General features: G+C 52.3%; 6 non-coding genes across 6 annotated transcripts; 2 read left to right on the top strand and 4 right to left on the bottom strand.

The window, feature by feature from the left end:
* The first annotated feature begins 677 nt into the window (after positions 1-677).
* Positions 678-750, top strand: TRNAK-CUU (transfer RNA lysine (anticodon CUU)). Its single transcript has one exon. It is a non-coding gene; the product is annotated as a tRNA-Lys (tRNA).
* Positions 751-7,096: 6,346 nt separating this feature from the next.
* TRNAK-CUU (transfer RNA lysine (anticodon CUU)) lies at positions 7,097-7,169 on the bottom strand. The gene has a single exon. It is a non-coding gene; the product is annotated as a tRNA-Lys (tRNA).
* Positions 7,170-10,732: 3,563 nt separating this feature from the next.
* TRNAP-CGG (transfer RNA proline (anticodon CGG)) lies at positions 10,733-10,804 on the bottom strand. The gene has a single exon. It is a non-coding gene; the product is annotated as a tRNA-Pro (tRNA).
* Positions 10,805-17,825: 7,021 nt separating this feature from the next.
* On the bottom strand, positions 17,826-17,898 carry TRNAK-CUU (transfer RNA lysine (anticodon CUU)). Its single transcript has one exon. It is a non-coding gene; the product is annotated as a tRNA-Lys (tRNA).
* Positions 17,899-23,839: 5,941 nt separating this feature from the next.
* TRNAP-UGG (transfer RNA proline (anticodon UGG)) lies at positions 23,840-23,911 on the bottom strand. The gene has a single exon. It is a non-coding gene; the product is annotated as a tRNA-Pro (tRNA).
* A 1,414-nt stretch (positions 23,912-25,325) lies between these two features.
* Positions 25,326-25,398, top strand: TRNAK-CUU (transfer RNA lysine (anticodon CUU)). The gene has a single exon. It is a non-coding gene; the product is annotated as a tRNA-Lys (tRNA).
* The last annotated feature ends 846 nt before the right edge of the window (positions 25,399-26,244 follow it).

The raw sequence follows: 26,244 nt of genomic DNA, 5'->3' as shown, positions 1-26,244 counted from the left end.
AGTGTATCCGACTTATAATACAACTATCCCTACTGTGTCTAAAGAAATGAAAGGCAATAAAGAAAATTTGACATCAGGACCTCCAACCTTCTAGATTGAAAAAAGAACCAAATAGTTCTAGATATAGAAGCACACGGTAATGGAAAGGGAACAACTAGATGCACGCCACAGTAGGTTACAGTGCGGAGCAGTACCTGCGAGGGCTTCTGTGAGTCCCAGTGAGCTTTGGGCTTTCTGTCTGCAGCTGCAAGGATGGCCCATACACAGCAGAACTCTCCTGTCCCTGTAACTCAAGTGGCCTCAAAAAAAAAAAAAAAAAAAAAAAAAAAGGTTGCCAAGGTTGTCATTGACTCTTTAAGTGCGTGCAGTCGCAGTCTGAGAATGTTTTTTCTCTTTCTGAAAGAAGGCCTTTTCAGCGGAGGGCACGGATTGGGAGAACACAGATATATGCCGGCGCGGTGACGAAGGAGACTCTGGCAGGTCACCCCCATTTATGGGAGATTGCGGGGTGGTGAGGGAAATCCTGCACTAGCGGGGACGTCGGTGGCGAACTGAGCCTGTTGTGGGGGACCACAAGCGCGCCCTGGTTTCCCGGGGTGATTCATTACCTCCCTTTGTTTCCACCACCCTTGGGCCACTCGGCCCATTTGTAGATATGGAAAAAAACGTATAAGGAAGCCCGGCTAGCTCAGTCGGTAGAGCATGAGACTCTTAATCTCAGGGTCGTGGGTTCGAGCCCCACGTTGGGCGTGCCTTTTGATGTACCATGAAGGTACATCTTTTTCTCCCAGCTTTCTGCCCCTGGCAATGCAAGACTTGGTGAAAGAAGAAACTCAAGCAGAAGATTTAAAGTGACCAATGTCTGGTTATGCCCTCCCCTGCTTATTCCAGAAAGCCATCCTGGCTCCTGCCCCATGGATGCGGTTCCTATCTGGAAGACCAGGAGAACAGTAATTCCTCACTCCTTGTTAGCAGAGGCCCTGGGGAAGACCCCCACTAGGGTTTTCCTTTTCTGGGATCCCAACAGGGCTGTCCTCATTAAAACAGAAGAAAGTCTGAGAACCTGAGCTTGTACAGGATTGGACTCTCTTGTACCCTAAGCAACAATCATAGCCTGGACAAGGAGCCACCTACAAAACCTTTCTCTGCTTATCTCCCATCGTCCTTATGCCTGGCTCCACCCTTGTCCAGCAACACTGCCCAGATGCTGATCCCCAGGGGGTCATGTCAGGTAGAGTTTGACTCAGGTCCCATCAAGTAGAGGGGGATAGAGATCCCAATGTTCACTAGTTTGACAGTCCCAGTGTCTGGCTTTCCTGCCTTCCTCTCTGATTAGAGGCCTCCAGCCCAGGGAGGTGGGTGCCGGATCCTCCCAGAAGTGCCCAGTGCAGCCGGAGGGAGCAGCTGTGGTCTCCTGAGTTACCCAACCTCCCTCCACCCGGACTCTCTGGGTGCATACAAGATTTCACTGGATCTCTGCTTGTACGGCCAGCGTGGTGCTGCTGGTACCTGCTTGCAGAGTTGTGAGGCTGGTGATGGTGACCCAGGGGGCAGAGATTAGGATGTTCAACATTAGCAGTAGACGTAGCTAATGCTTATTAGGCTCACCATGCCTAACACTCTTGTAAGCTCTTTACTTATCTAAACTTGTTTAATCTTCACTACTATACTCTTATTATTGCATTTTCAGACAAAATTGAGGATCTGGGATGGAAACATGGAAACCCAGTCAACCTGCCACAGAATGTGCCCTCCCAACCCCAGCAGGTCAGGGAAGCGGACGGCAGGGAAGAGAAGGGCTGCTTGACTTGGTGTCGGCATTCCTGGGGCAGTGAGGTTTATTGACTGATTGATTTACTGATTGAGATGAGTCTCGCTCTGTCACGCAGGCTGGAGTGTGGTGATGTGATATCCGCTCACTGCAACCTCTGCCTCCAGGGTTCAAGGAATTCTCCTGCTCAGCCTCCCTTGAGTAGCTGTGATTGCAGGAACGCGCCACCACGGCCGGCTAATTTTTGTATGTTTTTAGTAGACATGGGGTTTCACCATGTTGGCCAGGCCGGTCTCGAACTCCTGGCCTCAGGTGATCTGCCTGCCTCTGCCTCCTAAAGTGCTGGGATTACAGGCGAGAGCCACCGCGCCCGGCCGGTTTATCAGAATAGTTTTTTTTTTTTTTTTTTTTTTTTTGAGATGGAGTTTTGCTCTTGTTGCCCAGGCTGGAGTGCAATAGCACCTTCCTGGCTCACCACAACCTCCGCCTCCCGGGTTGAAGCGATTTTCCTGCCTTCACCTCCCAAGTAGCTGGGATTACAGGCATGCACCACCACGCCCGGCTAATTTTGTATTTTTAGTACAGATGTGGTTTCTCTGTGTTGGTCAGGTTGGTCGCAAACTCTTGACCTCCAGGTGATCTGCCTGCCTTGGTCTCCCAAAGTGCTGGGATTACAGGTGTGAGCCACCTCACTCAGCCTATTTAGGATAGTTTATAATGAAAAATACATTGGCACAACTCCTCGGGTGTGCTCCTTAATGCTGCTGCAAAGAACACCACTCAAAATCCAGACCTGGCCTTCTGAGATAGGTCAAGCTGTAAGGTCACTTGGAGCCCACTGAGGAAAGTGGCACTGGGCCGGGCACAGTGGCTCAAGGCTGTAATCCCAGCACTTTGGGAGGCCGAGGCGGGTGGATCGTCTGAGATCAGGAGTTCGAGACCAGCCTGGCCAACATGGTGAAACCCCGTCTCCACTAAAAATACAAAAATTAGGCAGGCATGGTGGCAGGCGCCTGTAATCCCATCTACTTGGGAGGCTGAGGCAGGAGAATCGCTTGAACCCAGGAGGCAGAGGTTGCAGTTAAGCAAGATCATGCCATTGCACTCCCTCCTGGGTGACAAGAACGAGACTGCGTTTCAAGAAAGAAAGAAAGAAAGAAAGGAAGGAAGGAAGCAAGGAAGGAAGGAAAAGAAAGAGGCACCGATCAGTAGGCCTGCTTTTCTTTTTTGCTTTTTCTGAAATTTTGAGATAGAGTCTCACTTTGTCACCCAGGCTGGAGTGCAGTGATGCAGTCACAGCTTACTGTAGCCTCGACCTTCTGGGCTCGAGCAGTCCTTCCACTTCAGCCTCTCAGGTAGCTGAGACTACAGGCTGAGCCACAATTCTTGGCAATTTATTTTTTGTAGTAGCAGTAGCAATAGTAGAGATGGGGTCCCTCTTTGTTGCCCAGCCTGGTCTTGAACTCCTGGGCTCAAGTAATCCTCCCTTCTCAGACTACCCAAGTTCTGGGATTATAGGAATGTGCCGTCAAGCCTGATTCAGGCATGCTTTTCACATAAGGCGTAAGAGATCTCAGGTTCTAGTCCTGAATAAGCCCAAAGTTTTTTCCTTCTAAAATCACTAACATTCTAGGTTAGGGGCTTGGTCCCTTCCGTTCCTGTGGTCCTGAGGAGCAACTGTGGGGAGTAAAGGTGGGGAAGCCAGTGCCCTCCAGTTTCCCTGCAGGGCTTGCAAGGGATTGGGGATCGAGTCCTGGAGACTCTATAGGTAAAGAGGAAAAATCTTGGAGGACAGCGAGAGTCGGTGTGAAGGATCAAGAATTGCCGGTTGTAGGCCCGGCACGGTGGTTCACACCTGTAATCCCAACACTTCAGGAGACGGAGGTGGGCGAATCGCTTGAGGTCAGGAGTTTGTTATATACAAAGTTTCGGTGCCGCAAAAGAAATAGCCCGAAAATATAAAATTTTGTTTTTAATTCTCAGGAAGGCAAGGTACTTCTATAGAAGGGTGCACCCTTACAGATGGAGCAATGGTGAGAGCACACTTGGACAAGGGAGGGGAAGGGGTTCTTATCCCTTTCGCACGTGGCCCCTGCTGCTGTGTCATTCCCCTATTGGCTAGGGTTAGACCGCACAGGTTAAACTAATTCCGATTGGATAATTTAAAGAGAGTGACGGAGCGAATGGTTTGGCGGGAAAAATGGTTATTACAGAGCAGGTAATCGAATGAGTCAGGGTGGAGTAGGTAATTGAAAAAGGTTGCTTTATGAGGAAGTTAAGTTTAAAAGTAGAAGGTAAAGAATTGAACATACTGACATATTGAATCTTTGAAAAGAAATTTGGAACTCATATCTAACAAGTTGGAGACCAGCCTGGCCAACATGGTGAAACCTCGTCTCTACTAAAAATACAAAAAGTAGCTCGGTGTGATGGCACGTGCCTGTTCCCAGCTACACGGGAGGCTGAGGCAGGAGAATCGCTTAACCCTGGGAGGCAGAGGTTGCAGTGAGCCGAGATCGCGCCACTGCACTCCAGCTTGGGCAACAGAGTGAGACTCCATTAAAAAAAAAAAAAGTGTACAATTTGGTAAGTTTTGGCAGTCCATCACTCTCTGCTTTCTGTCACTGTATTATTTTGCATTTTCTAGAGTTTTACACACATGGGATCATCATTATATAACATTTTTTATGACATTATCCTCCATTTTGGATTTATGATAATTTCATTTAATCTATCCCCTATTTTGGGGCAAGTAGATTGTTTCCATTTGTTTTTTGTTGTGTTTTGTTTTGTTTTTTGAGACGGAGTCTCGCTCTGTTGCCCAGGCTGCTGTGCAGTGGCATGCGATCTCGGCTCACTGCAACCTTCACCTTCCGGGTTCAAGCGATTTTTATGCCTCAGCCTCTCCAGTAGCTGGGACTACAGGCGCGCACCATCACGCCCAGCTAATTTTTGTGTTTTTGGTACAGACGAAGTTTTACCATGCCAGGCTGGTCTCGAACTCGCGACCTCGTGATCCACCCACCTCGGCTTCCCAAAGTACTGGGATTACAGGCGTGAGCCACCGCGCCCAGCCTGTTTCCTGGTTTTTAAGTATAATCTCAGAATAAATATTTTTTGATGCAAAATATCTATGTAAATCTATTACTACTTTTCTAGGATACGAGCCCTCAGTCAGGCTGGTGGGAATATAAAATAATCCAGCCACTGTGAATAATAGCCTCAAAATGTTAAACACAGAACTACCAAATGACCCCAAAATTCCATTCCTAAGTGGAATTCCACTCCTATGCTCAAGGAAATTTAAGACATATGTTCATACTAAACCATGTACACAATGTTCACTTTAATGAGCTGAGTTGTGACTGTCCACCATCCATATGTTGAAGTTCTAACTCTCAGTCCCTCAGAATGTGGCTGTATTTGGAGACTGGGTATTTAAAGAGGTAATTAAGACAAAATGAGGTTATTAGGATGGGCCTTAATCCAATATGACTGGAGTCCTTACAAGAAGAGGAAATTCAGGCCAGGCGCGGTGGCTCACGTCTTTAATCCCAGCACTTTGGGAGGCTGAGTCAGGTGGATCACCTGAGGTCAGGAGTGGTGAAACCCCATCCCTACTAAAAATACAAAAATTAGCAGGGCATGGTGGCATGCGCCTGTAGTCCCAGCTACTAGGGGCGCTGAGGCAGGAGGATCGCTTGAACCCAGAAGGCGGAGGTTGCAGTGAGCCAAGATCATGCCACTGCACTCCAGCCTGGGGGACAGAGTGAGACTCTGTCTCCAAAAAAAAAAAAAAAAAAAAAAAAAAAAAAGGGAACTTGGCCTGGGTGTAATCCCAGCACTTTGGGAGGGCAAGGCAGGAGGATCTCTGGAGCCCAGATTAAAAAAAAAAAAAAGTAAGAAAGAAAATATTCTATTTTCAATTTTGTCAGAAAATGCACTTATAAGGGTATAGCAGTGAAGACTGAACAAGTTAAGGCACGGAAAGGGGCTGGGTGTGGTAGCTCAGCCTGTATTCTCAGAACTTTGGGAGGCTGAGGCAGGTGAATCGCTTGAAGCCAGGAATTCAATATGTAAAGAGCTTAGAAGAGTGTTAGGCATGGTGAGCTTAAAGAGTGTTAGCTACATCTACTGTTAATGTTGAACATCCCATTCTCTTTTTTTTTTTTTTTTTTTTTTTTGAGACAGAGTCTCGCTCTGTCCCCCAGGCTGGAGTGCGGTGGTGCAATGTTGGCTCACTGTGAGCTCTGCCTCCCGGGTTCACACCATTCTCCTGCCTCAGCCTCCTGAGTAGCTGGGACTGCAGGTGCCCGCCACCGTGCCCGGCTAATTTTTTGTATTTTTAGTAGAGATGGGGTTTCACCGTGTTAGCCAGGATGGTCTTGATCTCCTGACCTCGTGATCCGCCCGCTTTGGCCTCGCAAAGTGCTGGGATTACAGGAGTGAGCCACCGCACCCGGCCAAACATCCCATTCTCTGACCACTCCACCACCAGCCTCAGAACTCTGCATGCAGGCACACCCTGCCCTAGATTTCACAGGACAGATCCTGTGAAATCCTGTGGTTTCAGGGTGGAGGGAGGCCAGGCAACTGGGGAGATTATTAGAGCCTGGCCTCCCAAAGACCTGCTCCCTCTGACTGAACTGGGCACCTCTGGGAGGATCCGGCACCCACCTCCCTGGGTTGGAGGCCTTTAATCTAAGGGAGAGACAGGGAAGGTAGACACTGGGACTCCCAAACTGGTGAACATTGGGATCCCCAGCCCCCTGTACTCGATGGGACCCTAGTCAAACCCCCTGACATGATGACACGACCCCCTGGGGATCAGCGTCTGAGCAGTGTTGCTGGACAAGGGTGGAGCCGGGCATAAGGACGACCAAAGATGGGTGGAGAAAGGTTTCATGGGTGGCTCCTTGGTCTAGGCTATGATTGTTCCTTAGGGTGCAAGAGAGTCGCTGGACAAGCCCACGTTCTCAGACTTTCTTCTTTTAATGGGGCACAGTCTTGCTGTGGTCCCAGAAGAGGAAAACCTTAGTGCGCAGCTTCCTCACGGCCGCTGCTAACAAGAGCAAGGAACTGCTGTTCTCCTGGTCTTCCAGGTAGGAACCGCGTCCATGGGCCCCCATAAGGGGTCGACAGCTATACTTGCAGTAAACGCCCCCCAGCTCAGGAACCCAGGATGGTTTCCTGGGATGAGCAGGCATCTGCTTTCACCAAGTCTTGCATCGCCAGGGGCAGATGGCTGAGAGAAGAAAATTGACCCAGGTGGAACAGAAACTCACAATGCTGTCCTTGCGGGTGAGGCTCGCAGTAAAAGGGCATCGCCCAACGTGGGGCTCGAACCCACGACCCTGAGATTAAGAGTCTCATGCTCTACCGACTGAGCTAGCCGGGCGACACGCCAACGTTATCTTAGTGGATTTCTAGATTAAAGCAGAGTCCAGGACCAGGAGTCTTCAGTGTCGGGACTACACTGTAGAACACAGTTGCTCCGCAGTAAGCGTTGCCCTCAGGCCTGCCCCAAAGGCGAGGCGCAGCAGGAGGCCCCCGACGGTAGCTGGATCTGGGTCTTTCTCTGTGTCAGAGGCCCACCCGCGGACGCCCCCAGGCCGGCACCTCCTGAGTGTCAGGGTGACTGGCCCTGGCACCTGCCCCGACTCAGGGCCGTGGAAGCGGGTCTGACCTGTGGATTTCTCATTCACACGAAATACCTTTGCTGAGCCCCGACTTCGAGCCCAGCCAGATCCCATGGAGGCAGCAGACCCTGGGCATCCAGCCCCGTTGGAGGGTGTGGCACAGAGCCGCAGCGGCCAAACTGGAGCAAGAAATTGTTGTGACTCCTGCCCAAAGGATGGGGGTGGGGGTGGGGAAGAGGGAGGGACTGCAGGAGCTGCGAGGCGCCCCGGAAGGAAAACCGTGTCCCCGCCAGGGGAAGGTGGGCTGGGCTGGGCTGGGGAGCAGGGGGCCGGGAGAAGGTGGGAGGCGGCCGGCAGTGACGGCGGGAAGCAGACAGGAAACCTCCGTGACCCAGCGGCCTCCTGCGCTGGGTTCCGTGCCTCGCGTCCCACCTGGGCAGGTGACGGTTTCCCGTTCCTTTCTAGGACCCTTAGCCTTTGCCGCTGCTGTTCGGCTGCAGAAGAATTCCCTAGCCAGGTTCGGTGGCTCACGCCTGTGATCCCAGTACTTTGGAAGACCGAGGGGGTAGGATCGCTTGAGCCCAGGGGTTGGGGACCAGCCTGGGCAATATAGCGAGACACCCGTCTCTACAAAAAATAAAAATTTAAACATTAGACGGGCGTGGTGGCGCGCGCCTGGAGTCCCAGTTACTCGGGAAGCTGAGGCTGCAGTGAGCTATGATTGCACCTTCGCACTCCAGCTTCGGCAACAGGGCAAGACCCTGTCTCAGAAAAAATAAAAATTAAAAAAAAAAAAAAAGAATCCCCCCTGAGCCCTCAGCACTTGCTTCTCCCCAGGTTCGAGTCTCCTCCTTGGCAGGGCTGTGCGGGCGGCGGCTTCAGGCGCCCCGTGGACTCTGTTTTTCCTGGCTCTTCTGTTCTCACTCCACGCTGAGGTCCTATTTCTTCCAGGACCCCAGAGTTCAGCCAGGAGGGGGCGCCCCTCAAACCCTACGTCCAAGGTTTAAGGGAGATGCCTGAGAGGGCTCAAGTCACATGCCTGAGAGTAAGGGGTGGGGGGAGTGGAGTCTCATCTCGACCCACCTAGCTAGCCAGACTGGGGCAGGCTGTTATGCTGCCGTGGTGGTCGGGCCTTGGGGCCCGGAGGAAGGCGATCCGGACAGGAAACGAGCAGTTTAAAAAAGAAAAGAAAAAGTGGGAGGGGCTGAGGGCAGCTCTAACCTCAGCAGGTTTTTCCAGCAGCGAGAGGGGAGTGTGTATGGGGTGACCCCTCACGTTCAGCCCCAGCACTGGGGCTTCGACCTGGGCTTTCCGTTTTTTAACTTCTTCTTGGGCTGGTGAATCACCATACCAAACACCTAGAGGATTTGCTGTATCAGCTAGGCTCTGGAAAGAAGAAACAAAACCATTAGAAGAGATACTTGAGACGGATGACGCTTATGTGTACACGTGCATGGATGTGTTGCTATTTTTACTAGATTTATTTAAATGAATTGGCACATGTGATCGGGCAAGTCTGAAATGTATAGGCTGGGCAGCCAAGAGTTAATGTGGAAGTCTTCAAGCACTGTTCTATATGCTTTACCAAAACATGAAGAAATTTTAATACTCGAATTAATCTTTTAATTGCCATTATCCTCACATTACAGATGTGTAAGCTGGGGCCTTTGAGAGCCTCAATTTTGTGGGTCCATATTTGTGGGGTGCAGATGAGGGATGGGGAGCCTGGTCCTGTCATCTTTCCCTCTACCCCTAAAAGAACTGTCCGAGGCCGGGAGCAGCGGCTCATACGTGTAATCCCAGCACTTTGGGAGGCCGAGGCTGGCGGATCACCTGAGGTCAGAAGTTCGAGACCAGCCTGGCCAACATGGTGAAACCCTGTCTCTACTAAAAATACAAAAAATTAGCCGGGAGTGCTGTTGAGTCCCTGTAGTCCCAGCTACTCGGGAGCCTGAGGCACGAGAATCACTTGAACCCGGGAGGCAGAGGTTTCAGTGAGCCAAGATCACAACATTGCACTCCAGCCTGGGTGACAGGGACTCTGTCTCAAATAACAATAATAAAATAGCTGGGCGCGGTGGCTCATGCCTGTAATCCCAGCACTTTGGGAGGCCGAGGTGGGCAGATCACGAGGTCAGAAGTTTGAGACCAGCCTGGTCAATGTGGTGAAACCCTGTCTCTGCTAAAAGTACAAAACATTAGCCAGGTGTGGTGGCGGGCGCCTGTAATCCCAGCTACTCAGGAGGCTGAGGCAGGAGAATCACTTGAACCCAGGAGGCAGAGGTTACAGTGAGCCAACCAAGATCGCACTGCTGCACTCCAGCCTGGAAGACACAGTGAGAGTCCGTCTCAAAAAAAAAAAAAAATTTAGCCAGGCGTGGTGGCACCCACCTATACTCCCAGCTACTCAGAAGCTGAGGAAGGAGAATCTCTTGAACCCTGGAGGCACAGGTTGCAGTGAGCCGAGATGGTGCCAATGCACTCCAGCCTGGCAACAGAGCGACACCTTCTCAAAGAAAAATATAATTATATAATACAATTATATTATTATGATATAATCATATTAATATAATTATATGATACATATATACTACATATAATATATAAAAACATAAAATATATATGTTTAGATATAAAACATATGTTTTTCATATGTGCGTATATTATTCAATACTGTAGACACGAAATCTAATTTCCATGTGTAATGAGAGAATGAGATATCTTATTTTTTTGGTACGAAGTCTTCAAAATCCCGATGTGTATTTTGTACTCACAGCAGCACATCTCAAGGGGACCAGCCATATTTCAAGTGTTTAAGAGCCATATGTGGCTCCTGGGCACCTTCCTGGCTAGAGCAGCAGGGGGCCATCGGGTCACGCAGCTTTGACCTGCTCTCAGCGAGCTTCATCTGTGACTCCGCCTTGGCCTGCAGAGATGTGGGTTTCTAGGGCGAGGAGGGGAGGTCGAGGAGCGAATAGCTCTCCAGGGCCCGCCCAGACCGTGCACACTACTCGATCACTCAGAACCCAACCACCGGCCTCCACCATAGCCGGAGCCCATGTGGAGCTGAGCGACCCGGGCTGCAGAGGGTACAGCTTCTCTGGTCTGGGGTTGGGAAGGAGAAGGGCGTGGGGCTCCAGCGAGGCTGAGGCAAGTGCCGACCAGGCCAGCCTCAGGAGCATCCTTGTCCCTTGCAGCTGAGGCACAGACCTGGACCGACCTGAAGCGGAGCAACGCGACTGGTAGTTGAGGCTTCAGGCTCGGTCCCCGATTTTCAAGCTCTATATTCTCTAAAATGACAAGGGAAAAGTAACCACCTCTAGGGCTCGTCCGGGATTTGAACCCGGGACCTCTCGCACCCGAAGCGAGAATCATACCCCTAGACCAACGAGCCTCCCATGCGTGTACGTCCGCTGACATTTCAGACACCTGCCACCAATCCGGCACAAATCGGCTGATTCCGAAGTGGATGGAGCTCATCGCCGTCCCCAAGTGATTGGCAGAATTCTGGGGTCGCTGCGGGGAGACCCTGGTGAACCAGCCCCGTGGAGACAGAGCCCATCCACACTGGGTTTGGTAGGGGATGCTCAGGGTCAGGCCTGCAGCCTGGGGCTCCCCGCTGTATTTTCCCCTGCGCCGGGGTTACCGGGTCTGCGCTCACACCTGGGGCTGCTGACTCATACCCAAGGCCTTGCCCTAGGAGGATGGCTGAGCGGCCAGCCCACCTTTCATCCGACTGCGCCAGTGGTTGGCTCCATCCCAGAGGCGCCCCCATAGCCTCCCTTGGATGGAGCCCAGCGCCTCTGCCCTGACTCAGACGTTAGCTCTGCCCCCGTCTCTTCCTCTGTCAGCAAGAGCTGAAAAAGTTCCAGGAGGTCACTGGGGATGAGCAGCGACGGCAAAGGGCATCACAGCGACACACACTCTCTCCGTCTCTGTTTCTCTCTCACTGTCTCTCCAGGCGCTGGTGGTTTTGCGGTTATGATTAGGGTGAGAGTGGGCCTCAGGGTCAAATCCTGATGGGCCAATACCGCAACACCTTTTGAATCCTTCTTTAAGGACGTGAGCAGGTTGGAAAGCCAGTGGACGCGGCCTGGATGTGGAGAGGATCCAGCGAGTTCCGCGTGTGGTGGGCGAGAGGGTCCTGCCCATCGCCACAGGCCGCCCGCCCTATTTTGCCCTAGATCAACCCCACCCCAGACCTGAGCGCTGTCCCACTCCGGGGACTCCCTCCTCCCCTCTGGTTGGGCTTCTCGCTGCCGCGATCGTGGGCTCCCGGCCACGCTCCTAGAGCTGGCATCGACGTTTATGGAGAGCGGAGAATACAAAGTCTTGGGTTCCAGAAAGATAAGGCGCGGGGCGGGAGGGGGGTGAGGGAGTGGAGGAGCAAAGATGGTGCTTCCTGCCACCGAGGCCTGTTGGTCTAGAGGTATGATTCTCGCTTTGGGTGCGAGAGGCCCCGGTGCGAGTCCCAGAGGAGCCCAGCCTGCCGTGATCAGCTGTTGTTTGTTAGCCTGGTAAATCCAGCGCGCAAGAACAAGAATGGAGCGAATGAAAGAATCTTTCACAGGAAAAGCCGGCGCTTCCTCCCTCTCCTACCTTCTTCGGTTTCTCAAACTGCAGGATGCGACCCCACCAGGCGGGGCCTTGGGCCCCGGGCCCGGGTTTAAGAACCCAGAAATCAGCTCCACCGCCAGCCACCTCCTGGATCCAGGACTGAGTACTCTGGACAGCGCGCGACCGGCCGTTTTTCTTCTTTTAGGAAAGGACTGCGGGTACAGGTGCTTGACTGAGGGTGGGAGTGAATGAAGACGGTGTCCGGGCACCCGGTGGCCGCAGCCAACTCAGTCTCCGCGTCCCTCGCTTGTTGGTCTAGAGAAATAAGCGAACGCGATGGACGCCTCCCCCGGCAGGAGTCTCTGTACTGGGCGGTGGCAGGGGGGCTGCCCAGCCCCAGCGGATGGAACCCGGGCACCTGGTCACGCCGCCTCCCAGATTCCGGGGCGCAATGGGCTCAGAGGCTCAACTTCCTTCTCTCTTTAACCCCCTTCCCTCGCGGGGATCTGAACTGAACCTAGGACAGTTCTGAAGTTAACACCCCTCTTCCAAAGTAAAAGACCCAGACCATATTTTAATTTTTTAAAAAAGAACAAGTCGGCCGGGCGCGGTAGCTCACGCCTGTAATCCCAGCACTTTGGGAGGCCGAGGCGGGCGGATCACGAGGTCAGGAGTTCAAGACCAGCCTACCCAACATGGTGAAACCCCCATCTCTACTAAAAATACAAAAAATTAGCCAGGCATGGTGGTGCATGCCTGTAGTCTCAGCTACTCGGGAGGCTGAAGCAGGGGAATCGCTTGAATCCGGAGGTGGAGGTTGCAGTGAGCTGAGATGGGGCCACTGCACTCCAGCCTGGTGACAGAGCAAGACTTCGTCTCAAAAACAAACAAACAAACAAAAAAGAACAAGTCAAGCTGGGCAGGGTGGCTCATGCCTGTAATCCCAGCACTTTGGGAGGCCTAGGCGGGCAGATCACTTGAGGTCAGGAATGAGACCAACTTAGCCAACATGGTAAAACTCCGTCTCCACTAAAAATACGAAAATTAGCTGGGCTTGGCTGCATGCACCTGCAATCCCAGATATTTGGTAAGCTAAGGCAGGAGAATCATTTGAACCCGGGAGGCGGAGGTTGCAGTGAGCCGAGATCACGTCACTGCACTCCAAGCTGGGCGACAAGAGCAAGACTCTGTCTCAAATAAAATAAAATAAAATAAAATGAAAAAGAAGAAGTCAGGTCTAGATTTATCTACATGGAGTCAAATTTTTTATTCTCAAAGATCATAGGCGTCATGTGTTAAAGCATGCACCTAATTTTTTGGTGGGCACAAAATAAAGAGCACACAGTTCAAAGTGAAGATTGACAATAACCAAGAAAAATACCTTTAAAAAACAGCCAGTGTTCATTTTCTGGCATTGATGCTGAGCCACAGTTATGGAAGTCTTACGGGATACTGGGTGAATGCTACACAAGAGTTTTCTGTACTTTTTTTTTCTTTTTGACCACTTACTGTGAATCTATAATTGTTTTAAAATAAAAAGTAAATAGGCTGGCCCAATGATGCATATCTGTAATTCCAGCATTCTGGGAGGCCGAGGAGGGAGGATCACTTGATCCCAGGAGCTCAAGACCATCCTGGGCAACATAGAAAGACCCGGTAGCTAAATTTAAATAAATCAATCAGGCCGGCTACGGTGGCTCATGCGTGTAACCCCAGCACTTTGGGAGGCTGAGGCGGGGGGATCACTAGAGGTCAGGACTTAAAGACCAGCCTGGCCAGCATGGTGAAACCCTGTCTCTACTAAAAATACAAAAAATAGTCTGGCGTGGTGGCACACGCCTGTAATCCCAGCTACTCGGCAGGCTGAGGCAAGAGAATCGCTTGAATCCGGGAGATGGAGGTTGCAATGAGTTGAGTTCACGTCACTGCATTCCAGCCTAGGTGACAGAATAAGACTTCATCTAAATAAATAAATAAAATTAGCTGGGTGTGGTGGCACACGTCTGTTGTTTCAGCTACTTGGAAATCTGAGGTAGGAGAATTCCTGAGTCCAGGAGGCTGAGACTGCAGTTAGCTACGATCACACCACTGCACTCCAGCCTGGGCAACAAAGCAAGACCCTGTCTTGGAAAAATAAAATAAAATGAATAGACTTTCAAAAATTACAGGCTGTCATAAGGGTGTTGTCATATATAGACGAGTTCCTGACATGGGAACAATGAGTCTAGGAGTGACATTTAAGCTGAGGCAGGAGAGAAAATAAGGGGCCAGTCAAGAAAGAGGAGGAAGAACAGCATTCCAGTCCAGGAACTGGTAACTGATGGGAGTTGAAGCAAAAAAGGAAAATAATGGGCTGGACGCAATGTCTCACAAGACGATCCCTTGAGCTCAGGAGTTTGAGACCAGCCTAAGCAACATAGTGAGGCCCCATCTCTACAGAAAACACACAAAAAATTAGCTGGTGCCTGAGGTGGGAGTATTGCTTGAGCTGAGAAGGTTGAGGCTGCAGTGAGCTGTGTTCTCACCACCGTGCTGCAGCCTGGATAACAAAGTAAGATTCTGGCTGGTCACGGTGGCTCATGCCTGTAATCCCAGCATTTTGGGAGGCCGAGGCTCACCTGAGGTCAGGAGTTCGAGACCAGCCTGGCCAACATAGTGAAACCCCAACTCCACTAAAAATACAAAAATTAGCCGGGTGTGGTGGGCACCTGTAATCCTACCTACTCCAGCTACTCGAGAGGCTGAGGCAGAGAGAATTGCTTGAACCCAGCAGGTGGAGGTTGCAGTGAGTGGAGATTGCACCACTGCACTCCAGCCTGGGTGACAGAGCAAGATTCTGCCTCTAAAACAAACAAACAATTAATGCAGGTGTGAATTGCATCAAGCGCCCTTCCAAACATTAAGATCACCACATAACTTCTTTTTTATTCTGTTAATATGATGAATTCTTTTGATAATTTTCTTGAATTTAAGGCCAACCTTGTACTCTTGGAATATACCTAGTTCAGCCTTTATTTGATAGCTCCAGTCTTTCTTTCTTTTTTTTATTTCTATTTATTTTTATTTTTTTGAGACGGAGTCTTGCTCTGTCACCCAGGCTGGAGTGCAGTGGTGTGATCTCAGCTCACTGCAAACTCCGCCTCCTGGGTTCATGCCATTCTCCTGCCTCAGCCTCCCCAGCAGCTGGGACTACAGGCGCACGCCGCCACGCCCGGCTAATTTTTTGTATTTTTAGTAGAGACGGGGTTTCACCGTGTTAGCCAGGATGGTCTTGATCTCCTGACCTCGTGATCCGCCCGCCTCGGCCTCCCAAAGTGCTGGGATTAATGGCGTGAGCTACCACGCCCGGCCTGATAGCTCCAATCTTTCTAAAAAGACGCAATGACAATCACAGGATAGCCCTATCCCCTCCCTGAAAAATGTCCAGGATTGATAGCTTCGGACAGAAGAGTGGGCACCAGTCCGCAACCCACCCCTGGCTCTGCAACCCTCACAGGCCAAGGATACAAGTGACCCCAGCCCCATTCCCCATGTATCGCTGTGACACAGGGTCATGGTTATAAGGCCCCAAGAGCCAACATCCTCGAGGTGGGATTCGAACTCTGACCAGAGGCTGAGGAGATGGTGCTGCATTATTGGGACCTGCGCTGGTGAGGTGCCTGTAGCCTTTTGTCCCAGCCTCTGATCTGCCTTCCTCAGGGCCCCCAGACTGCCTCAGCACCCCCACTGGGAAATGTGTCCAAAGCCACTCTAAAGCCCAGAGATCAAGGTTTGACTCCCATTCCAAAGACACACCTTGGCTGGTTACAAGCATAATGCAAACCTACACCCAGAGTCCAAGGACGGTGCCAGGCTGAAGAAAAAGACTGAAAAATCATCTTTCTTAGGAAAGAAACATTTATTAGGGACTTATGAACAGAATCCACTTCTGGGTCTCTCGTGGCAGGGAGACAAGATAGTGGGTCTCCATGCCTTTACCGCCCAGGCCCAGGGTCTACATACCACAGGGAAAGGGTGTATGTGCTTCACAAGGAATGTTTAAGGCACTTGCTCAAGGGCAAGATTTATGGTAAATGCAACAGCAGCAAGGTTGTTTTGACCTAAGGGCAGAATTTATGGTTAGTCTTACACAAGAAACAATAGATGAACTGGAATTCTTAGAGGCTGTCCCAGAAGTGGGATTAATGAGAAATCTTTATGGTGGATCAGCATCCTACACAGGGTTGCCTTCGCCTCCAAAAAACCTGTTAGGCATGTTTTGGAGGGACTGGGTGGCTGCACTCCTGGTCTGCTAATAACAAGGGCCACCATCCAAACAGTGAGAGAGATAAGTAATGGCTGGGTCATACTGGTTTCTGGGGCCCTGGTGTCTCTCCCAAGAGCCTGAGTTAGCCGGGGGACTGTGGAGCAGGTGGGAGGTGGTCTCTCCATGTTGACCGGTGGGCGGCAAGCCACCCAGGTGCCGAGGCAAGAGACCGAGGGCACGAGCTGTTCCAGTATAATAAAATATATAAAATAACAAGAGTTATACTAGATATAGATCATAGATATGACTATATATAAGTATGATTAATCATTAGTTTGTAGTAATTACTCTGTATTCCAATATTATAATAATCCTCGCTCTACAATCATAACCTAGGAAAAACCAGGCCATACAGAGATAGGAGCTGGAGGAACATGGTGAGAAGTGACCAGAAGACAAGTGTGAGCCTTCTGTTATGCCTGGACAGGGCCACCAGAGGGCTCCTTGGTCTAGCGGTAACGCCAGCGTCTAGGAAGACGGAAGTTACCAAGCAGACCGTGGTCTAGTGATAGCGTCAGTGCCAAGGAAAAGCACCCGCTATTTAGCAGACCGGGAAAGAGAGTCTCCACTTTCCCCGGGGGAGTTTAGAGAGAAGACTCTACTCCACCATCTCTTGTGGAGGGCCTGACATTAGTCAGGCCTGGAGGCCTAACCGTCTCCCTGTGATGCTGTGCTTCAGCGGTCACGCTCCTGGTCCACTTTCATGTTCCACCCTGTACACCTGGCTCTGCCTTCTAGATAGCAGTAGCAGAATTAGTGAAAGTATTAAAAGCCTCTAAAATGCAGAAATAATGGCGTAAGCTGTCTTTCCTCTCTCTCTCTGCTCCTCGGGTGCCATACAGGGAAGGGCCCCGTCCAGTGGACATGTGACCCACGTGACCTCACCTATCACTGGAGATGGCTCACACTCCTTACCCTGCCCCTTTGCCTCGTATCCAATAAATAACTGGGCAGCCTGGCATTCGGGGCCACTACCGGTCTCCGCGTCTTGGTGGTGGTGGTCCCCCCGGGGCCCAACTGTCTTTTCTTTTATCTCTTTGTCTTGTGTCTTTATTTCTATGGTCTCTCATCTACATACATGGGGAGAAAACCCCACAGACCCTGTAGGGCTGGCCCCTACATTGACCCACAGTCTCAGCTGAACTGGGTGGGAGGGCCCTTCTCCCTTGGCTGAACTTGGAAGCAGCACATCCCCCTCCAGCCCTGGGACTGAGTCTCCTGGGGGAGGGAAGGAAACTCTGGGTCTTGTGCTAATGTAAAGGGATCCAGGTTCTCTACCCCAGCCTAGGGTGAGCAGACAGATCTTCCTGGGGTGCAAATCTCCTATTCTTTTTCCTAAGAGACTCTGGTTCTGGGACACCGGCTGTGAGAGATAACACAGCAGTCCAGTAGTCAGACTCATGAATTTGGGAGGAGGCCTTGAAATCTCTGATGGGGACACAGATTGAGTTGGGACTCAATGAAACTTTACCTTCCAGTTAGGGGCCAAGCTTCAGAAACTGGGTCACCTGCGATGATGCTGAATTCTGTGTACCAAGAATGGTAAAAGCTCCGCCCAACGTGGGGCTCGAACCCACGACCCTGAGATTAAGGGTCTCATGCTCTGCCGACTGAGCTAGCCAGGCTGATGTAATAATACTTGCTTCCCACCCTAATACTCAGAATCCTCAAAACAGGCGCTGCAAAAACAAAAACAAAAACAAAAAAACAAAGGCTGTGGTGACTCTAGTCCCGAGGAGGTGGTGCAGGGATGGCTACCCGCGGAGCCGGCCTCTGGCATTCAGGCTGGGTGCACAGTCCCTGCCGGGGTCTCCGGACATCTGGGAGCCCCTATCCTCCCCTTCTCAGCGAGTTGTGTAACCTCAAACCCGAGCCTCCAGTCAGGTGGAATTTGTAGTCAGGGACCATTAGCCATGGCTCCAGGCCGGGACCTCTCAGGGTGGTCCTGAGTGGGAGGCGGGGAGGAAAGGAACAATCTCTCTCTGGGGCCCAAGTGCGGATCCGAAGGGGCCTGGGTCCACGCTTCGCTGCCAATATAAATCCCAATTCCTACTTAACATTGAGCCCGGCCTCTGCATATCTCCAAACCGTTTCAAATGACCCAAAGAGCCTGCCTCTTCCCACTCCCCTGCAGATCTGCATGCACGGTGGAGGCAAGCGGCTCATGACAGAGGTTTCTCCATGTTGGTCAGGCTGGTCTCGAACTGCCGACCTCAGAACTGCCAACCTCTGGTGATCTGCCCGCCTCCGCCTCCCAAAGTGCTGGGATTACCGGCGATCCCGGCTGCTGGTCTGCGCTGCTTCTGCATTAATGATCAGTGCGGGGTCAGGGTGCCAGCGGAGGCCGGGAAGGAGGGACTGAAGCGAAAGAGTAGGGCAGCGGGGTAGGGTCTGTCCTGAGTGTGTGCCTCACGAAATGGACCCTCTTGTCTTGGGACCCAGTTCTTCCTCGCCTCCCCTTCCCTTCCTTAGATCGGAACAGGAGCTGCAGGGCGGCCTCTGTCAAGCACATCTGTGAGAAGAGACCACCAAACAGGCTTTGTGTAAGCAGTAAAACTTTTTTAATCACCTGGGTGCAGGCGGACTGAGTCCGAAAAAGGAGTCAGCGAAGGGAGATGGGGAAGGGGTTGCTTTGTAGGAGTTGGGTAGGTAATGGAAAATTACAGTAAAAGGTGGTTATCTATCGTTAGCAGAGGAGGGGGTCACAAGGTATATTGTAGGGAGGTCATAAGATTTATTGTCCAAAAGAAGAATGTCACAAAGTCGATTGATCAGCCAAGGTAGGGCAGGGACAAGTCACAATGGTAGAATGTTGTAATGTTGGTTAATCACTTAAGGCAGGAACCGGCTGTTATACTTCTTTGTGGTTTTTTTGGCTTCTTCAGACTTCTTGGCTCCTGCAGGCCATCTGCACGTATATGTGCAGGTCACAGGGGTTATAATGGTTGAGCTTTAGGCTCAGAGGCCTGACACCTCGACCTGTGACCCAGGGCCCAGCAGCAGCCTCGCGGCCTGGCCGTCATCGGACATCAGCCATCGGCCATCGGCCCAACTTCCTCTTTGTCCACAAGGGGAGCAGTCCCAGGCGTCCCTCCTGCTCCCAGCCAGGGAGTGTCAGCGCAGACCTGGTCATTCTAAAAGCCTGGAAAATCCCAGCTTGAAAATGTCAATCAGGCCAGACGCGCAGGCGCGGGGGCTCACGCCTGTAATCCCAGCACTTTGGGAGGCTGAGGCGGGTGAATCACCTGAGGTGAGGAGTTGGAGACCAGCCTGGCCAACATGATGAAACTCCGTCTCTACTAAAAATACAAAAAATTAGCCAGGCGTGGTGGCACCCGCCTGTAATCCCAGCTACTCGGGAGGCTGAGGCAGGAGAATCACTTGAACCCCAGAGGTGGATGTTGTAGTGAGCCGAGATGGCACCACTGCACTCCAGCCTGGGCAACTCTGTCTCAAAAAAAAAAAAAAAACAAAACAACAACAACAACAACAAACAATGTCAATCAACGGACAACGGACACTGATACCGGTGTTGGACTACCTGACGGGATGACAAAGGTGGTGAAGCGGCCACCATAAACATGCTTCAACTAAAACCCCTGCTTCATGCAAATGAAAAAATATGAAGTCTCAGGAAAGGAGTAGAAAATATAAAGAATAACTAAACGGAAAGTTTACACCCTAGAAATACAAAACCAAAGGAAGGAGCTTTAATGAATGGGCAACAGCAGAATGGAAGAAAAGAGGAGACTCCTCAAATTTGAAGACAGAACAATAGAAATTACCTGGAGAGACAATAAACTTAAAAAAAAAATAACAGAACCTCGGCTGTTTGTGGGACTTTAACAAAAGATCTAACATCACAGTTATTGGAGACCCAAGAGAAGAAAAATATGGCCTTTACAAACGAAAGCAGGCCAATTACGGTGGCTCACACCTGTAATCCCAGCACTTTAGGAGGACAAGGCAGGTGGATCACGAGGTCAGGAGTTCAAGACCAGCCTGCCCAAGTTGGTGAAACCCCGTCTCTACTAAAAATACAAAAAAAAAAAAAATAGCTGGGCATGGTGGCAGGCGCCTGTAATCCCAGCTACTCAGGAAGCTGAGGTAGAGAATTGCTTGAACCCAGGAGGCAGAGGTTGCAGTGATCCGAGATCTCGCCACTGCACTCCAGCCTGGGCGACAGAGCCAGACTCCGTCTCAGAAAAAACAAACAAACAAACAAACAAACAAAAAAAACCACACACACACAAAAACAGCTTAAGAGCAGTTTTAGGTTCTCAGAAAAATTGGGTGGGAAGTGCAGAGTTGCAAATTCTCCTCTGCCCCCACAGGCACATAACCTCCCCCATTCCCATGTACGTTTCTGTTTTTTATTTGTTTGTTTGCTTTTGAGACAGAGTCTTGCCCTGTCGCCAGGGGCACCTCCCGGGTTCAAGCGATTCTCCTGCCTCAGCCTCCCGAGTAGCTGGGATTACAGGCGCCCGCCACTGCGCCTGGCTAATTTTTGTATTTTTAGTAGAAATGGGGTTTCACCATCTTGGCCAGGCTGGTCTCGAACTCCTGACCTCAAGTGATCCACCCGCCTCGGCCTCCCGAAGTGCTAGGATTACAGGAGTGAGCCACCGCGCCCCGCCCTTTGTTTATTTGAGACAGGCTCAAGCGATCCTCCTGCCTCAGACACAGGAGTAGCTTGGATCACAGGCGCGCACCACCACGCCCTGCTAACTTTTAAAATTGTTTTGCAGAGGTGGGGTTTCACTACGTTGTCCAGGCTGGGCTTGAACTCCTTGGGCTCAAGCGATTCCCACTTCGGCCTCCCAAAGTGCTGGGATTACATGCGTGAGCCACCATGCCCGGCCGCCGCTATTTCCAACCACATTTCCCCCGGGCGCACCACGGGAGCTGAGGGAGGTGGGCATGGGCTCCCGGCGGTCCTGACCATCATGGTGCCAGGAGGGGAACAGGGGTGGCCACCTCTGTGCCCGCTTTCCCGGGGACCTGAAGTGCCTGATCATTTTGATTTGACAACCACGCCCCTGCCACCTGTGCAGTCCGGCCTTGCGCGCCGCCAGCCAGCCAAAGCTCTCTCTACACTGGATCCCGGCCCCGTTTCATTTCTCTCTGAGCAAGGCAACTTTAGAATCAGTCCTATGAGGGATTTGAACCCAGTTACCAGACAAAGCCACCCACAGTTTTCCTTAGTTTAGTCAACGAAGTGAGCCACTGCTATCAGCCTTGCCTCGGCAGGAGAGCAAATCTGCAGTCGTAAAAAGCTCACCTTATGCGGGACACGCTCCCTTACGTGAGTAGGTTTTGTCTGCGAGCTCCAGGTCACAAGCCTCACTCATTCCGGGATGCAACCACCACTCCAGTCACTCAGAGGAGTCCCTCAGGACAAGATCCACCCTGACTGCCCCAGAAAAAAATTCCCTGGTTAAACAGCCTGTGTCCCACGACGCATGTGCCCCAAGGACAAGCCACAGACACAAACATTAATTTTTTTTTTTTTTTTTTTTTGAGATGGAGTCTCGCTCTATCGCCCAGGCTGGAGTGCAGTGGCGCGATTTCGGCTCACTGCAAACTCCGCCTCCCGGGTTCACGTCATTCTCCTGCCTCAGCCTCGCGAGTAGCTGGGACTACAGGCGCCCGCCACCACACACGGCTAATTTTTTGTATTTTTAGTAGAGACGGGGTTTCACCGTGTTAGCCAGGATGGTCTCAATCTCCTGACCTCGTGATCCGCCCGCCTCGGCCTCCCAAACTGCTGGGTTCTTTTTTTTTTTTTTTTTTTTTTTGAGACAGAGTCTCGCTCTGTCGCCCAGGCTGGAGCGCAGTGGCACAATCTCGGCTCACTGCAACCTTCGCCTCCCAGGTTCAAGCGATTCCCCTGCCTCAGCCTCCTGAGTAGCTGGGACTACAGGCATGCACCACCATGCCCAGCTAATTTTTGTATTTTTAGTAGAGAGACGGGGTTTCACCGTGTTGCCCAGGTTGGTCTTGAACTCCGACCTCAAGTGATCCACTGCTTCGGCCTCCCAAAGTGCTGGGATTACAGGCGTGAGCGATCGCGCCCAGCCCCTGCTGGGTTCTTAAAGTGTGGGCTCGTCCGGGATTTGAACCCGGGACCTCTTGGGTCTCCCGGGCTTGTCCCTGTGGTCCCTAAGCGAGAACCACAACCCTAGACCAACGAGCCAAGCGGAAGAGGGGTCGGGGCCTTTGTCGCGCTTCATGAGCCCAGCGCGTCTCTGCCTTCGCTGTTCTGGATCAGTCCTAGTTTCCTCGGTCACAAACTGTCCCCTTTTCCCGATGCTTGTCCTGGACCGGATTCTAATTCTCATAGGGAGCAGGGGCACGGCGAACTTCAACATTGCCACACCCTGCGACTCCAAGCAGGAAACCCAGCTCGGGTTTTGGGGCTTCCTGCTCTCTCCGCCGCCCCTGGAGAACTGAGACCATCAGCTAGGGGAAGCCCCCCAGGTCCTCCTCCGTCCTCGGGCAAAGGGCTAGGAGCCGGGCTTGGACTCCCCAGAGGCGTCGCAGGCTCCCGGAACCGCACCTCTTCCCCGCCATGTACCGGAGGGACGCGCCGCTGCGACCTCAGGACCTGGAAGGAAAAGGAACCAGCTGAGCACGGTGGTTCTGGCCTGTAATTGCAGCACTTTGTGAGGGGAGGCCGAGGTAGGAAGATTGCTTGAGTGCAAGTTGGAGACCAGCCTCCAGAACACAGCGAGACCTCGGTTTTACACACACACACACACACACACACACAATTAGCCTGGCGTGGTGGTGAGCACCTGTAGTCCCAGCTACCTGGGAGGTGGAGGTGGGAGGATCCCTTGAGTTTGGGAGGTTGAGGTTGCAGTGAGCCGAGATCGCACCACTGCACTCCAGCACTCCAGCCTGGGCAACAGAAGGAGACACTGTCAAAAAAAACAAAAAACAAAAAAAGAAGAAAAAGGAAAATAAAAGAGAAAAAGAAAGAAAGAAAGAAAGAGAGAGAGAGAGAAAGAAGGAAGGAAGGAAAGAAAGAAAGAAAGAAAGAAAGAAAGAAAGAAAGAAAGAAAGAAAGAAAGAAAGAAAGAAAGAAAAACAGAAAGAAAGGGAAAGAAAAGAAAGAGAAACGAAGGAAAAAGGAAGGAAGTTCGAAACCCTGGGCTCGTCGGAAATTTAAACTTAGAACCGACCCACTCAAAGGAAAACTACACGCCCAGACCAAGTTCCATGGCCACCCGGGATCTAGGGCCACGTCTGCAGAGGCAGACGCGGCGGTGGAGGCTATTGCCCTCCTTTCGGGTCCCGGATCTGGGGTCCACTGCCTCGGCGCCAGGCCTTAGGCGCACTCAGAACTCCCAGGTGGAAGGCTCCAGTCAGGAGGCGCAGGCGAGTCCTGTCTGTAGCCGGGCAAGGCGAGGGGCCGCAAGCCGGACGGAAGCGGGAAGTCGGATCGGCCCCGGCGCCTGCAGCTGCCACGGAGAGACCAAGTTCCCTGCGGCCGAGACTCCGTGAAGCTCCTCAATCTTCACCGCGAGAAAATGATGGTGTTCGGAAAAAAAAAAAAAAAGCGGGCTCGTCCGGGATTTGAACCCGGGACCTCTCGCACCCAAAGCGAGAATCATACCCCTAGACCAACGAGCCAAGACGACAAGTGTTCTCTGACGTCTATACTTGGAGGTCCACACCCGCGGTTCCACTCTCCCCCTCCACGCGCACCGCTCCAGTCCCCGCCTTCACTCCACCCCTACCCCTCCCCGCCCGGGTCCCGGCCACACCCCCACCTCAAGCCCATCTGGGAGGGTTGCGCAGGTGGAGGTTTCGGTTTCGATCACAGGAAGCTGGTAGGAGGTGCAGCGCCTCGGGGACCAGCCCCGGGAAGAGCTCCTGTACGACCCCCGCCCTCAGGCGCACAGAGGCGGACCCCGCACCCTGGGCACCGCGGCGCCGCCTCCCCGAGGGCCACTCGGCTCCCAGCGGCTCCAGGCGGCCCCAGCACCGAGAGGAGGGCCGGTGACCAGGGGCTGCGGCCCGCGGGGAGGTGGTCTGTGTGGCCCGCGTGAGGCAGCGGTCTCGCGTGCTGAGCCCCAGCCCAGAAATTTCACCCAATGTGAAACCCGAGTGCAGGACCCTGAGGAGGAGACCCCGCCGCCTCCCAGCAGGCCAGCCCGGGCATCCTAGGAAGGGATCCCGTCTCCCACACAGACCCCGGGCTCCTGTCCTCAGCCGAGCTCCTTCTTGGCCTGAGCTCTGCCCAGGCGACCCTCGCAGCCCTGGGACCTCCGATACACGGGCCGGAGCTGGGGTCAGAGTTCATTTCTTCCCAAACGGGCGGCTCCAGAAACGCTCCAAACTTTTCTTCCGTTTTCCACTGGCAAGGGACCCAGCATTTTACTGGGAGCCTAAGGAGGAGAAAGGTCTACCGGGCTTGTCCCTGTGGTGAGGCCTCGCTGCCGGCTCTAAACAGGGATGAGGGTTTGAAAACCCTCACACAACCCTAAGAGAGAGTCACGCCGAGTTTCCCCCTGGCCATCTCCAGTGTCCTTCGTCCCTTCAGCTCTTGTCCCCGACGTTCCCGCTCCCGGGAGCTGCAGGTGCCGCACACACCCACGAGGGACGGCAGACAGGGGACACACACCCTCGAGGGACAGCAGAGAGGACACACACCCGCGAGGGACGGCGGACAGGACACACACCCGCGAGGGACGGCAGACAGGACACACCCCCACGAGGGTCGGCAGACAGGACACACCCCCACAAGGGACCGCAGACGGGACACACGCCCGCGAGGGACGGCAGACGGGACACACGCCCACGAGGGTCGGCAGACAGGATACACCCCCACGAGGGTCGGCGGATATGACACACGCCCGCGAAGGACGGCAGACCACACGGGCCTGGCGGCGTCCTCGGTCCGCGCCGAGCTTAGGGCTCTAGCGCTCAGGATGTAGCATGTCTCATGTCTCGGATCCAGGACTCATCCCCACCAATTTTATATAGAATAGGGAAGTTCTGGAGCACTCCAACAGACGTGTGGGAAACCACTTTTCTTGTAGCCGCCCGGCTAGCTCAGTCGGTAGAGCATGAGACTCTTAATCTCAGGGTCGTGGGTTCGAGCCCCACGTTGGGCGTGAGATTTTGTCGGACGGATTAGACTTGCAACTTGGAAGAAAGTAAAGTAGGAAAACGTGGAAGTGACTCCGTATACTTTGCAAATCGGGATTGTTGGTCAGGCAAACGCAAAACGCTCCACCAACCAACTGGCTTAAGGATATATCAGGATCCCCTTTGTCTTGTTTCATAAAAAAAAGAGGCCGAGCGTCGTGGTTCATGCCTGTAATCCTCTCACTTTGACACCAGGAGTTTGAGACCAGCCTAGGCAACATGGTGAAACCCCGAGCCCTTAAAAAAAATACAAATTTTCGCCAGGCTTGGTGGCGTGCGCCTGTAGTCCCAGCTATTCCAGAGACTGAGGCAGGAGAATCACTTGAACCCGGGAGGTAGAGGTTACAGTAAGCCGAGACTGTGCCAGTGCATTCCAGCCTGGACAACACAGTAAGACTCCGTCTCAAAATAATAATAAAAAGAAATTGGCCAGGCGCGGTGGCTCACGCCTGTAATCCCAGCACTTTGGGAGGCCGAGGCAGGCGGATCACGAGGTCAAGAGATCGAGACCATCCTGGCTAACATGGTGAAACCCCGTCTCTACTAAAAAAGAGAAAAAATTAGCCGGGCATGGTGGTGGGCGCCTGTAGTCCCAGCTACTAGGGAGGCTGAGACAGGAGAATAGCGTGAACCCGGAAGGCAGAGCTTGCAGTGAGCCGAGATCGTGCCACTGCACTCCAGCCTGGGCAACAGAGCGAGACTACGTCTCAAAAAAAAGGAAAAAAAAAGAAAGAAAGAAAAATTACGTATGTATAAAATTTGCATACACGTTCCATATTCAGTAAACAGAGCATTTGGGACCCTCTCTGCAT

The sequence above is a fragment of the Pan paniscus genome, chromosome 18 (genome assembly GCF_029289425.2).
Source record: "Pan paniscus chromosome 18, NHGRI_mPanPan1-v2.0_pri, whole genome shotgun sequence".
In the NCBI taxonomy this organism is placed as follows: Eukaryota; Metazoa; Chordata; class Mammalia; order Primates; family Hominidae; genus Pan; species Pan paniscus.
This window is presented reverse-complemented; position numbering and strand designations above follow the sequence as displayed.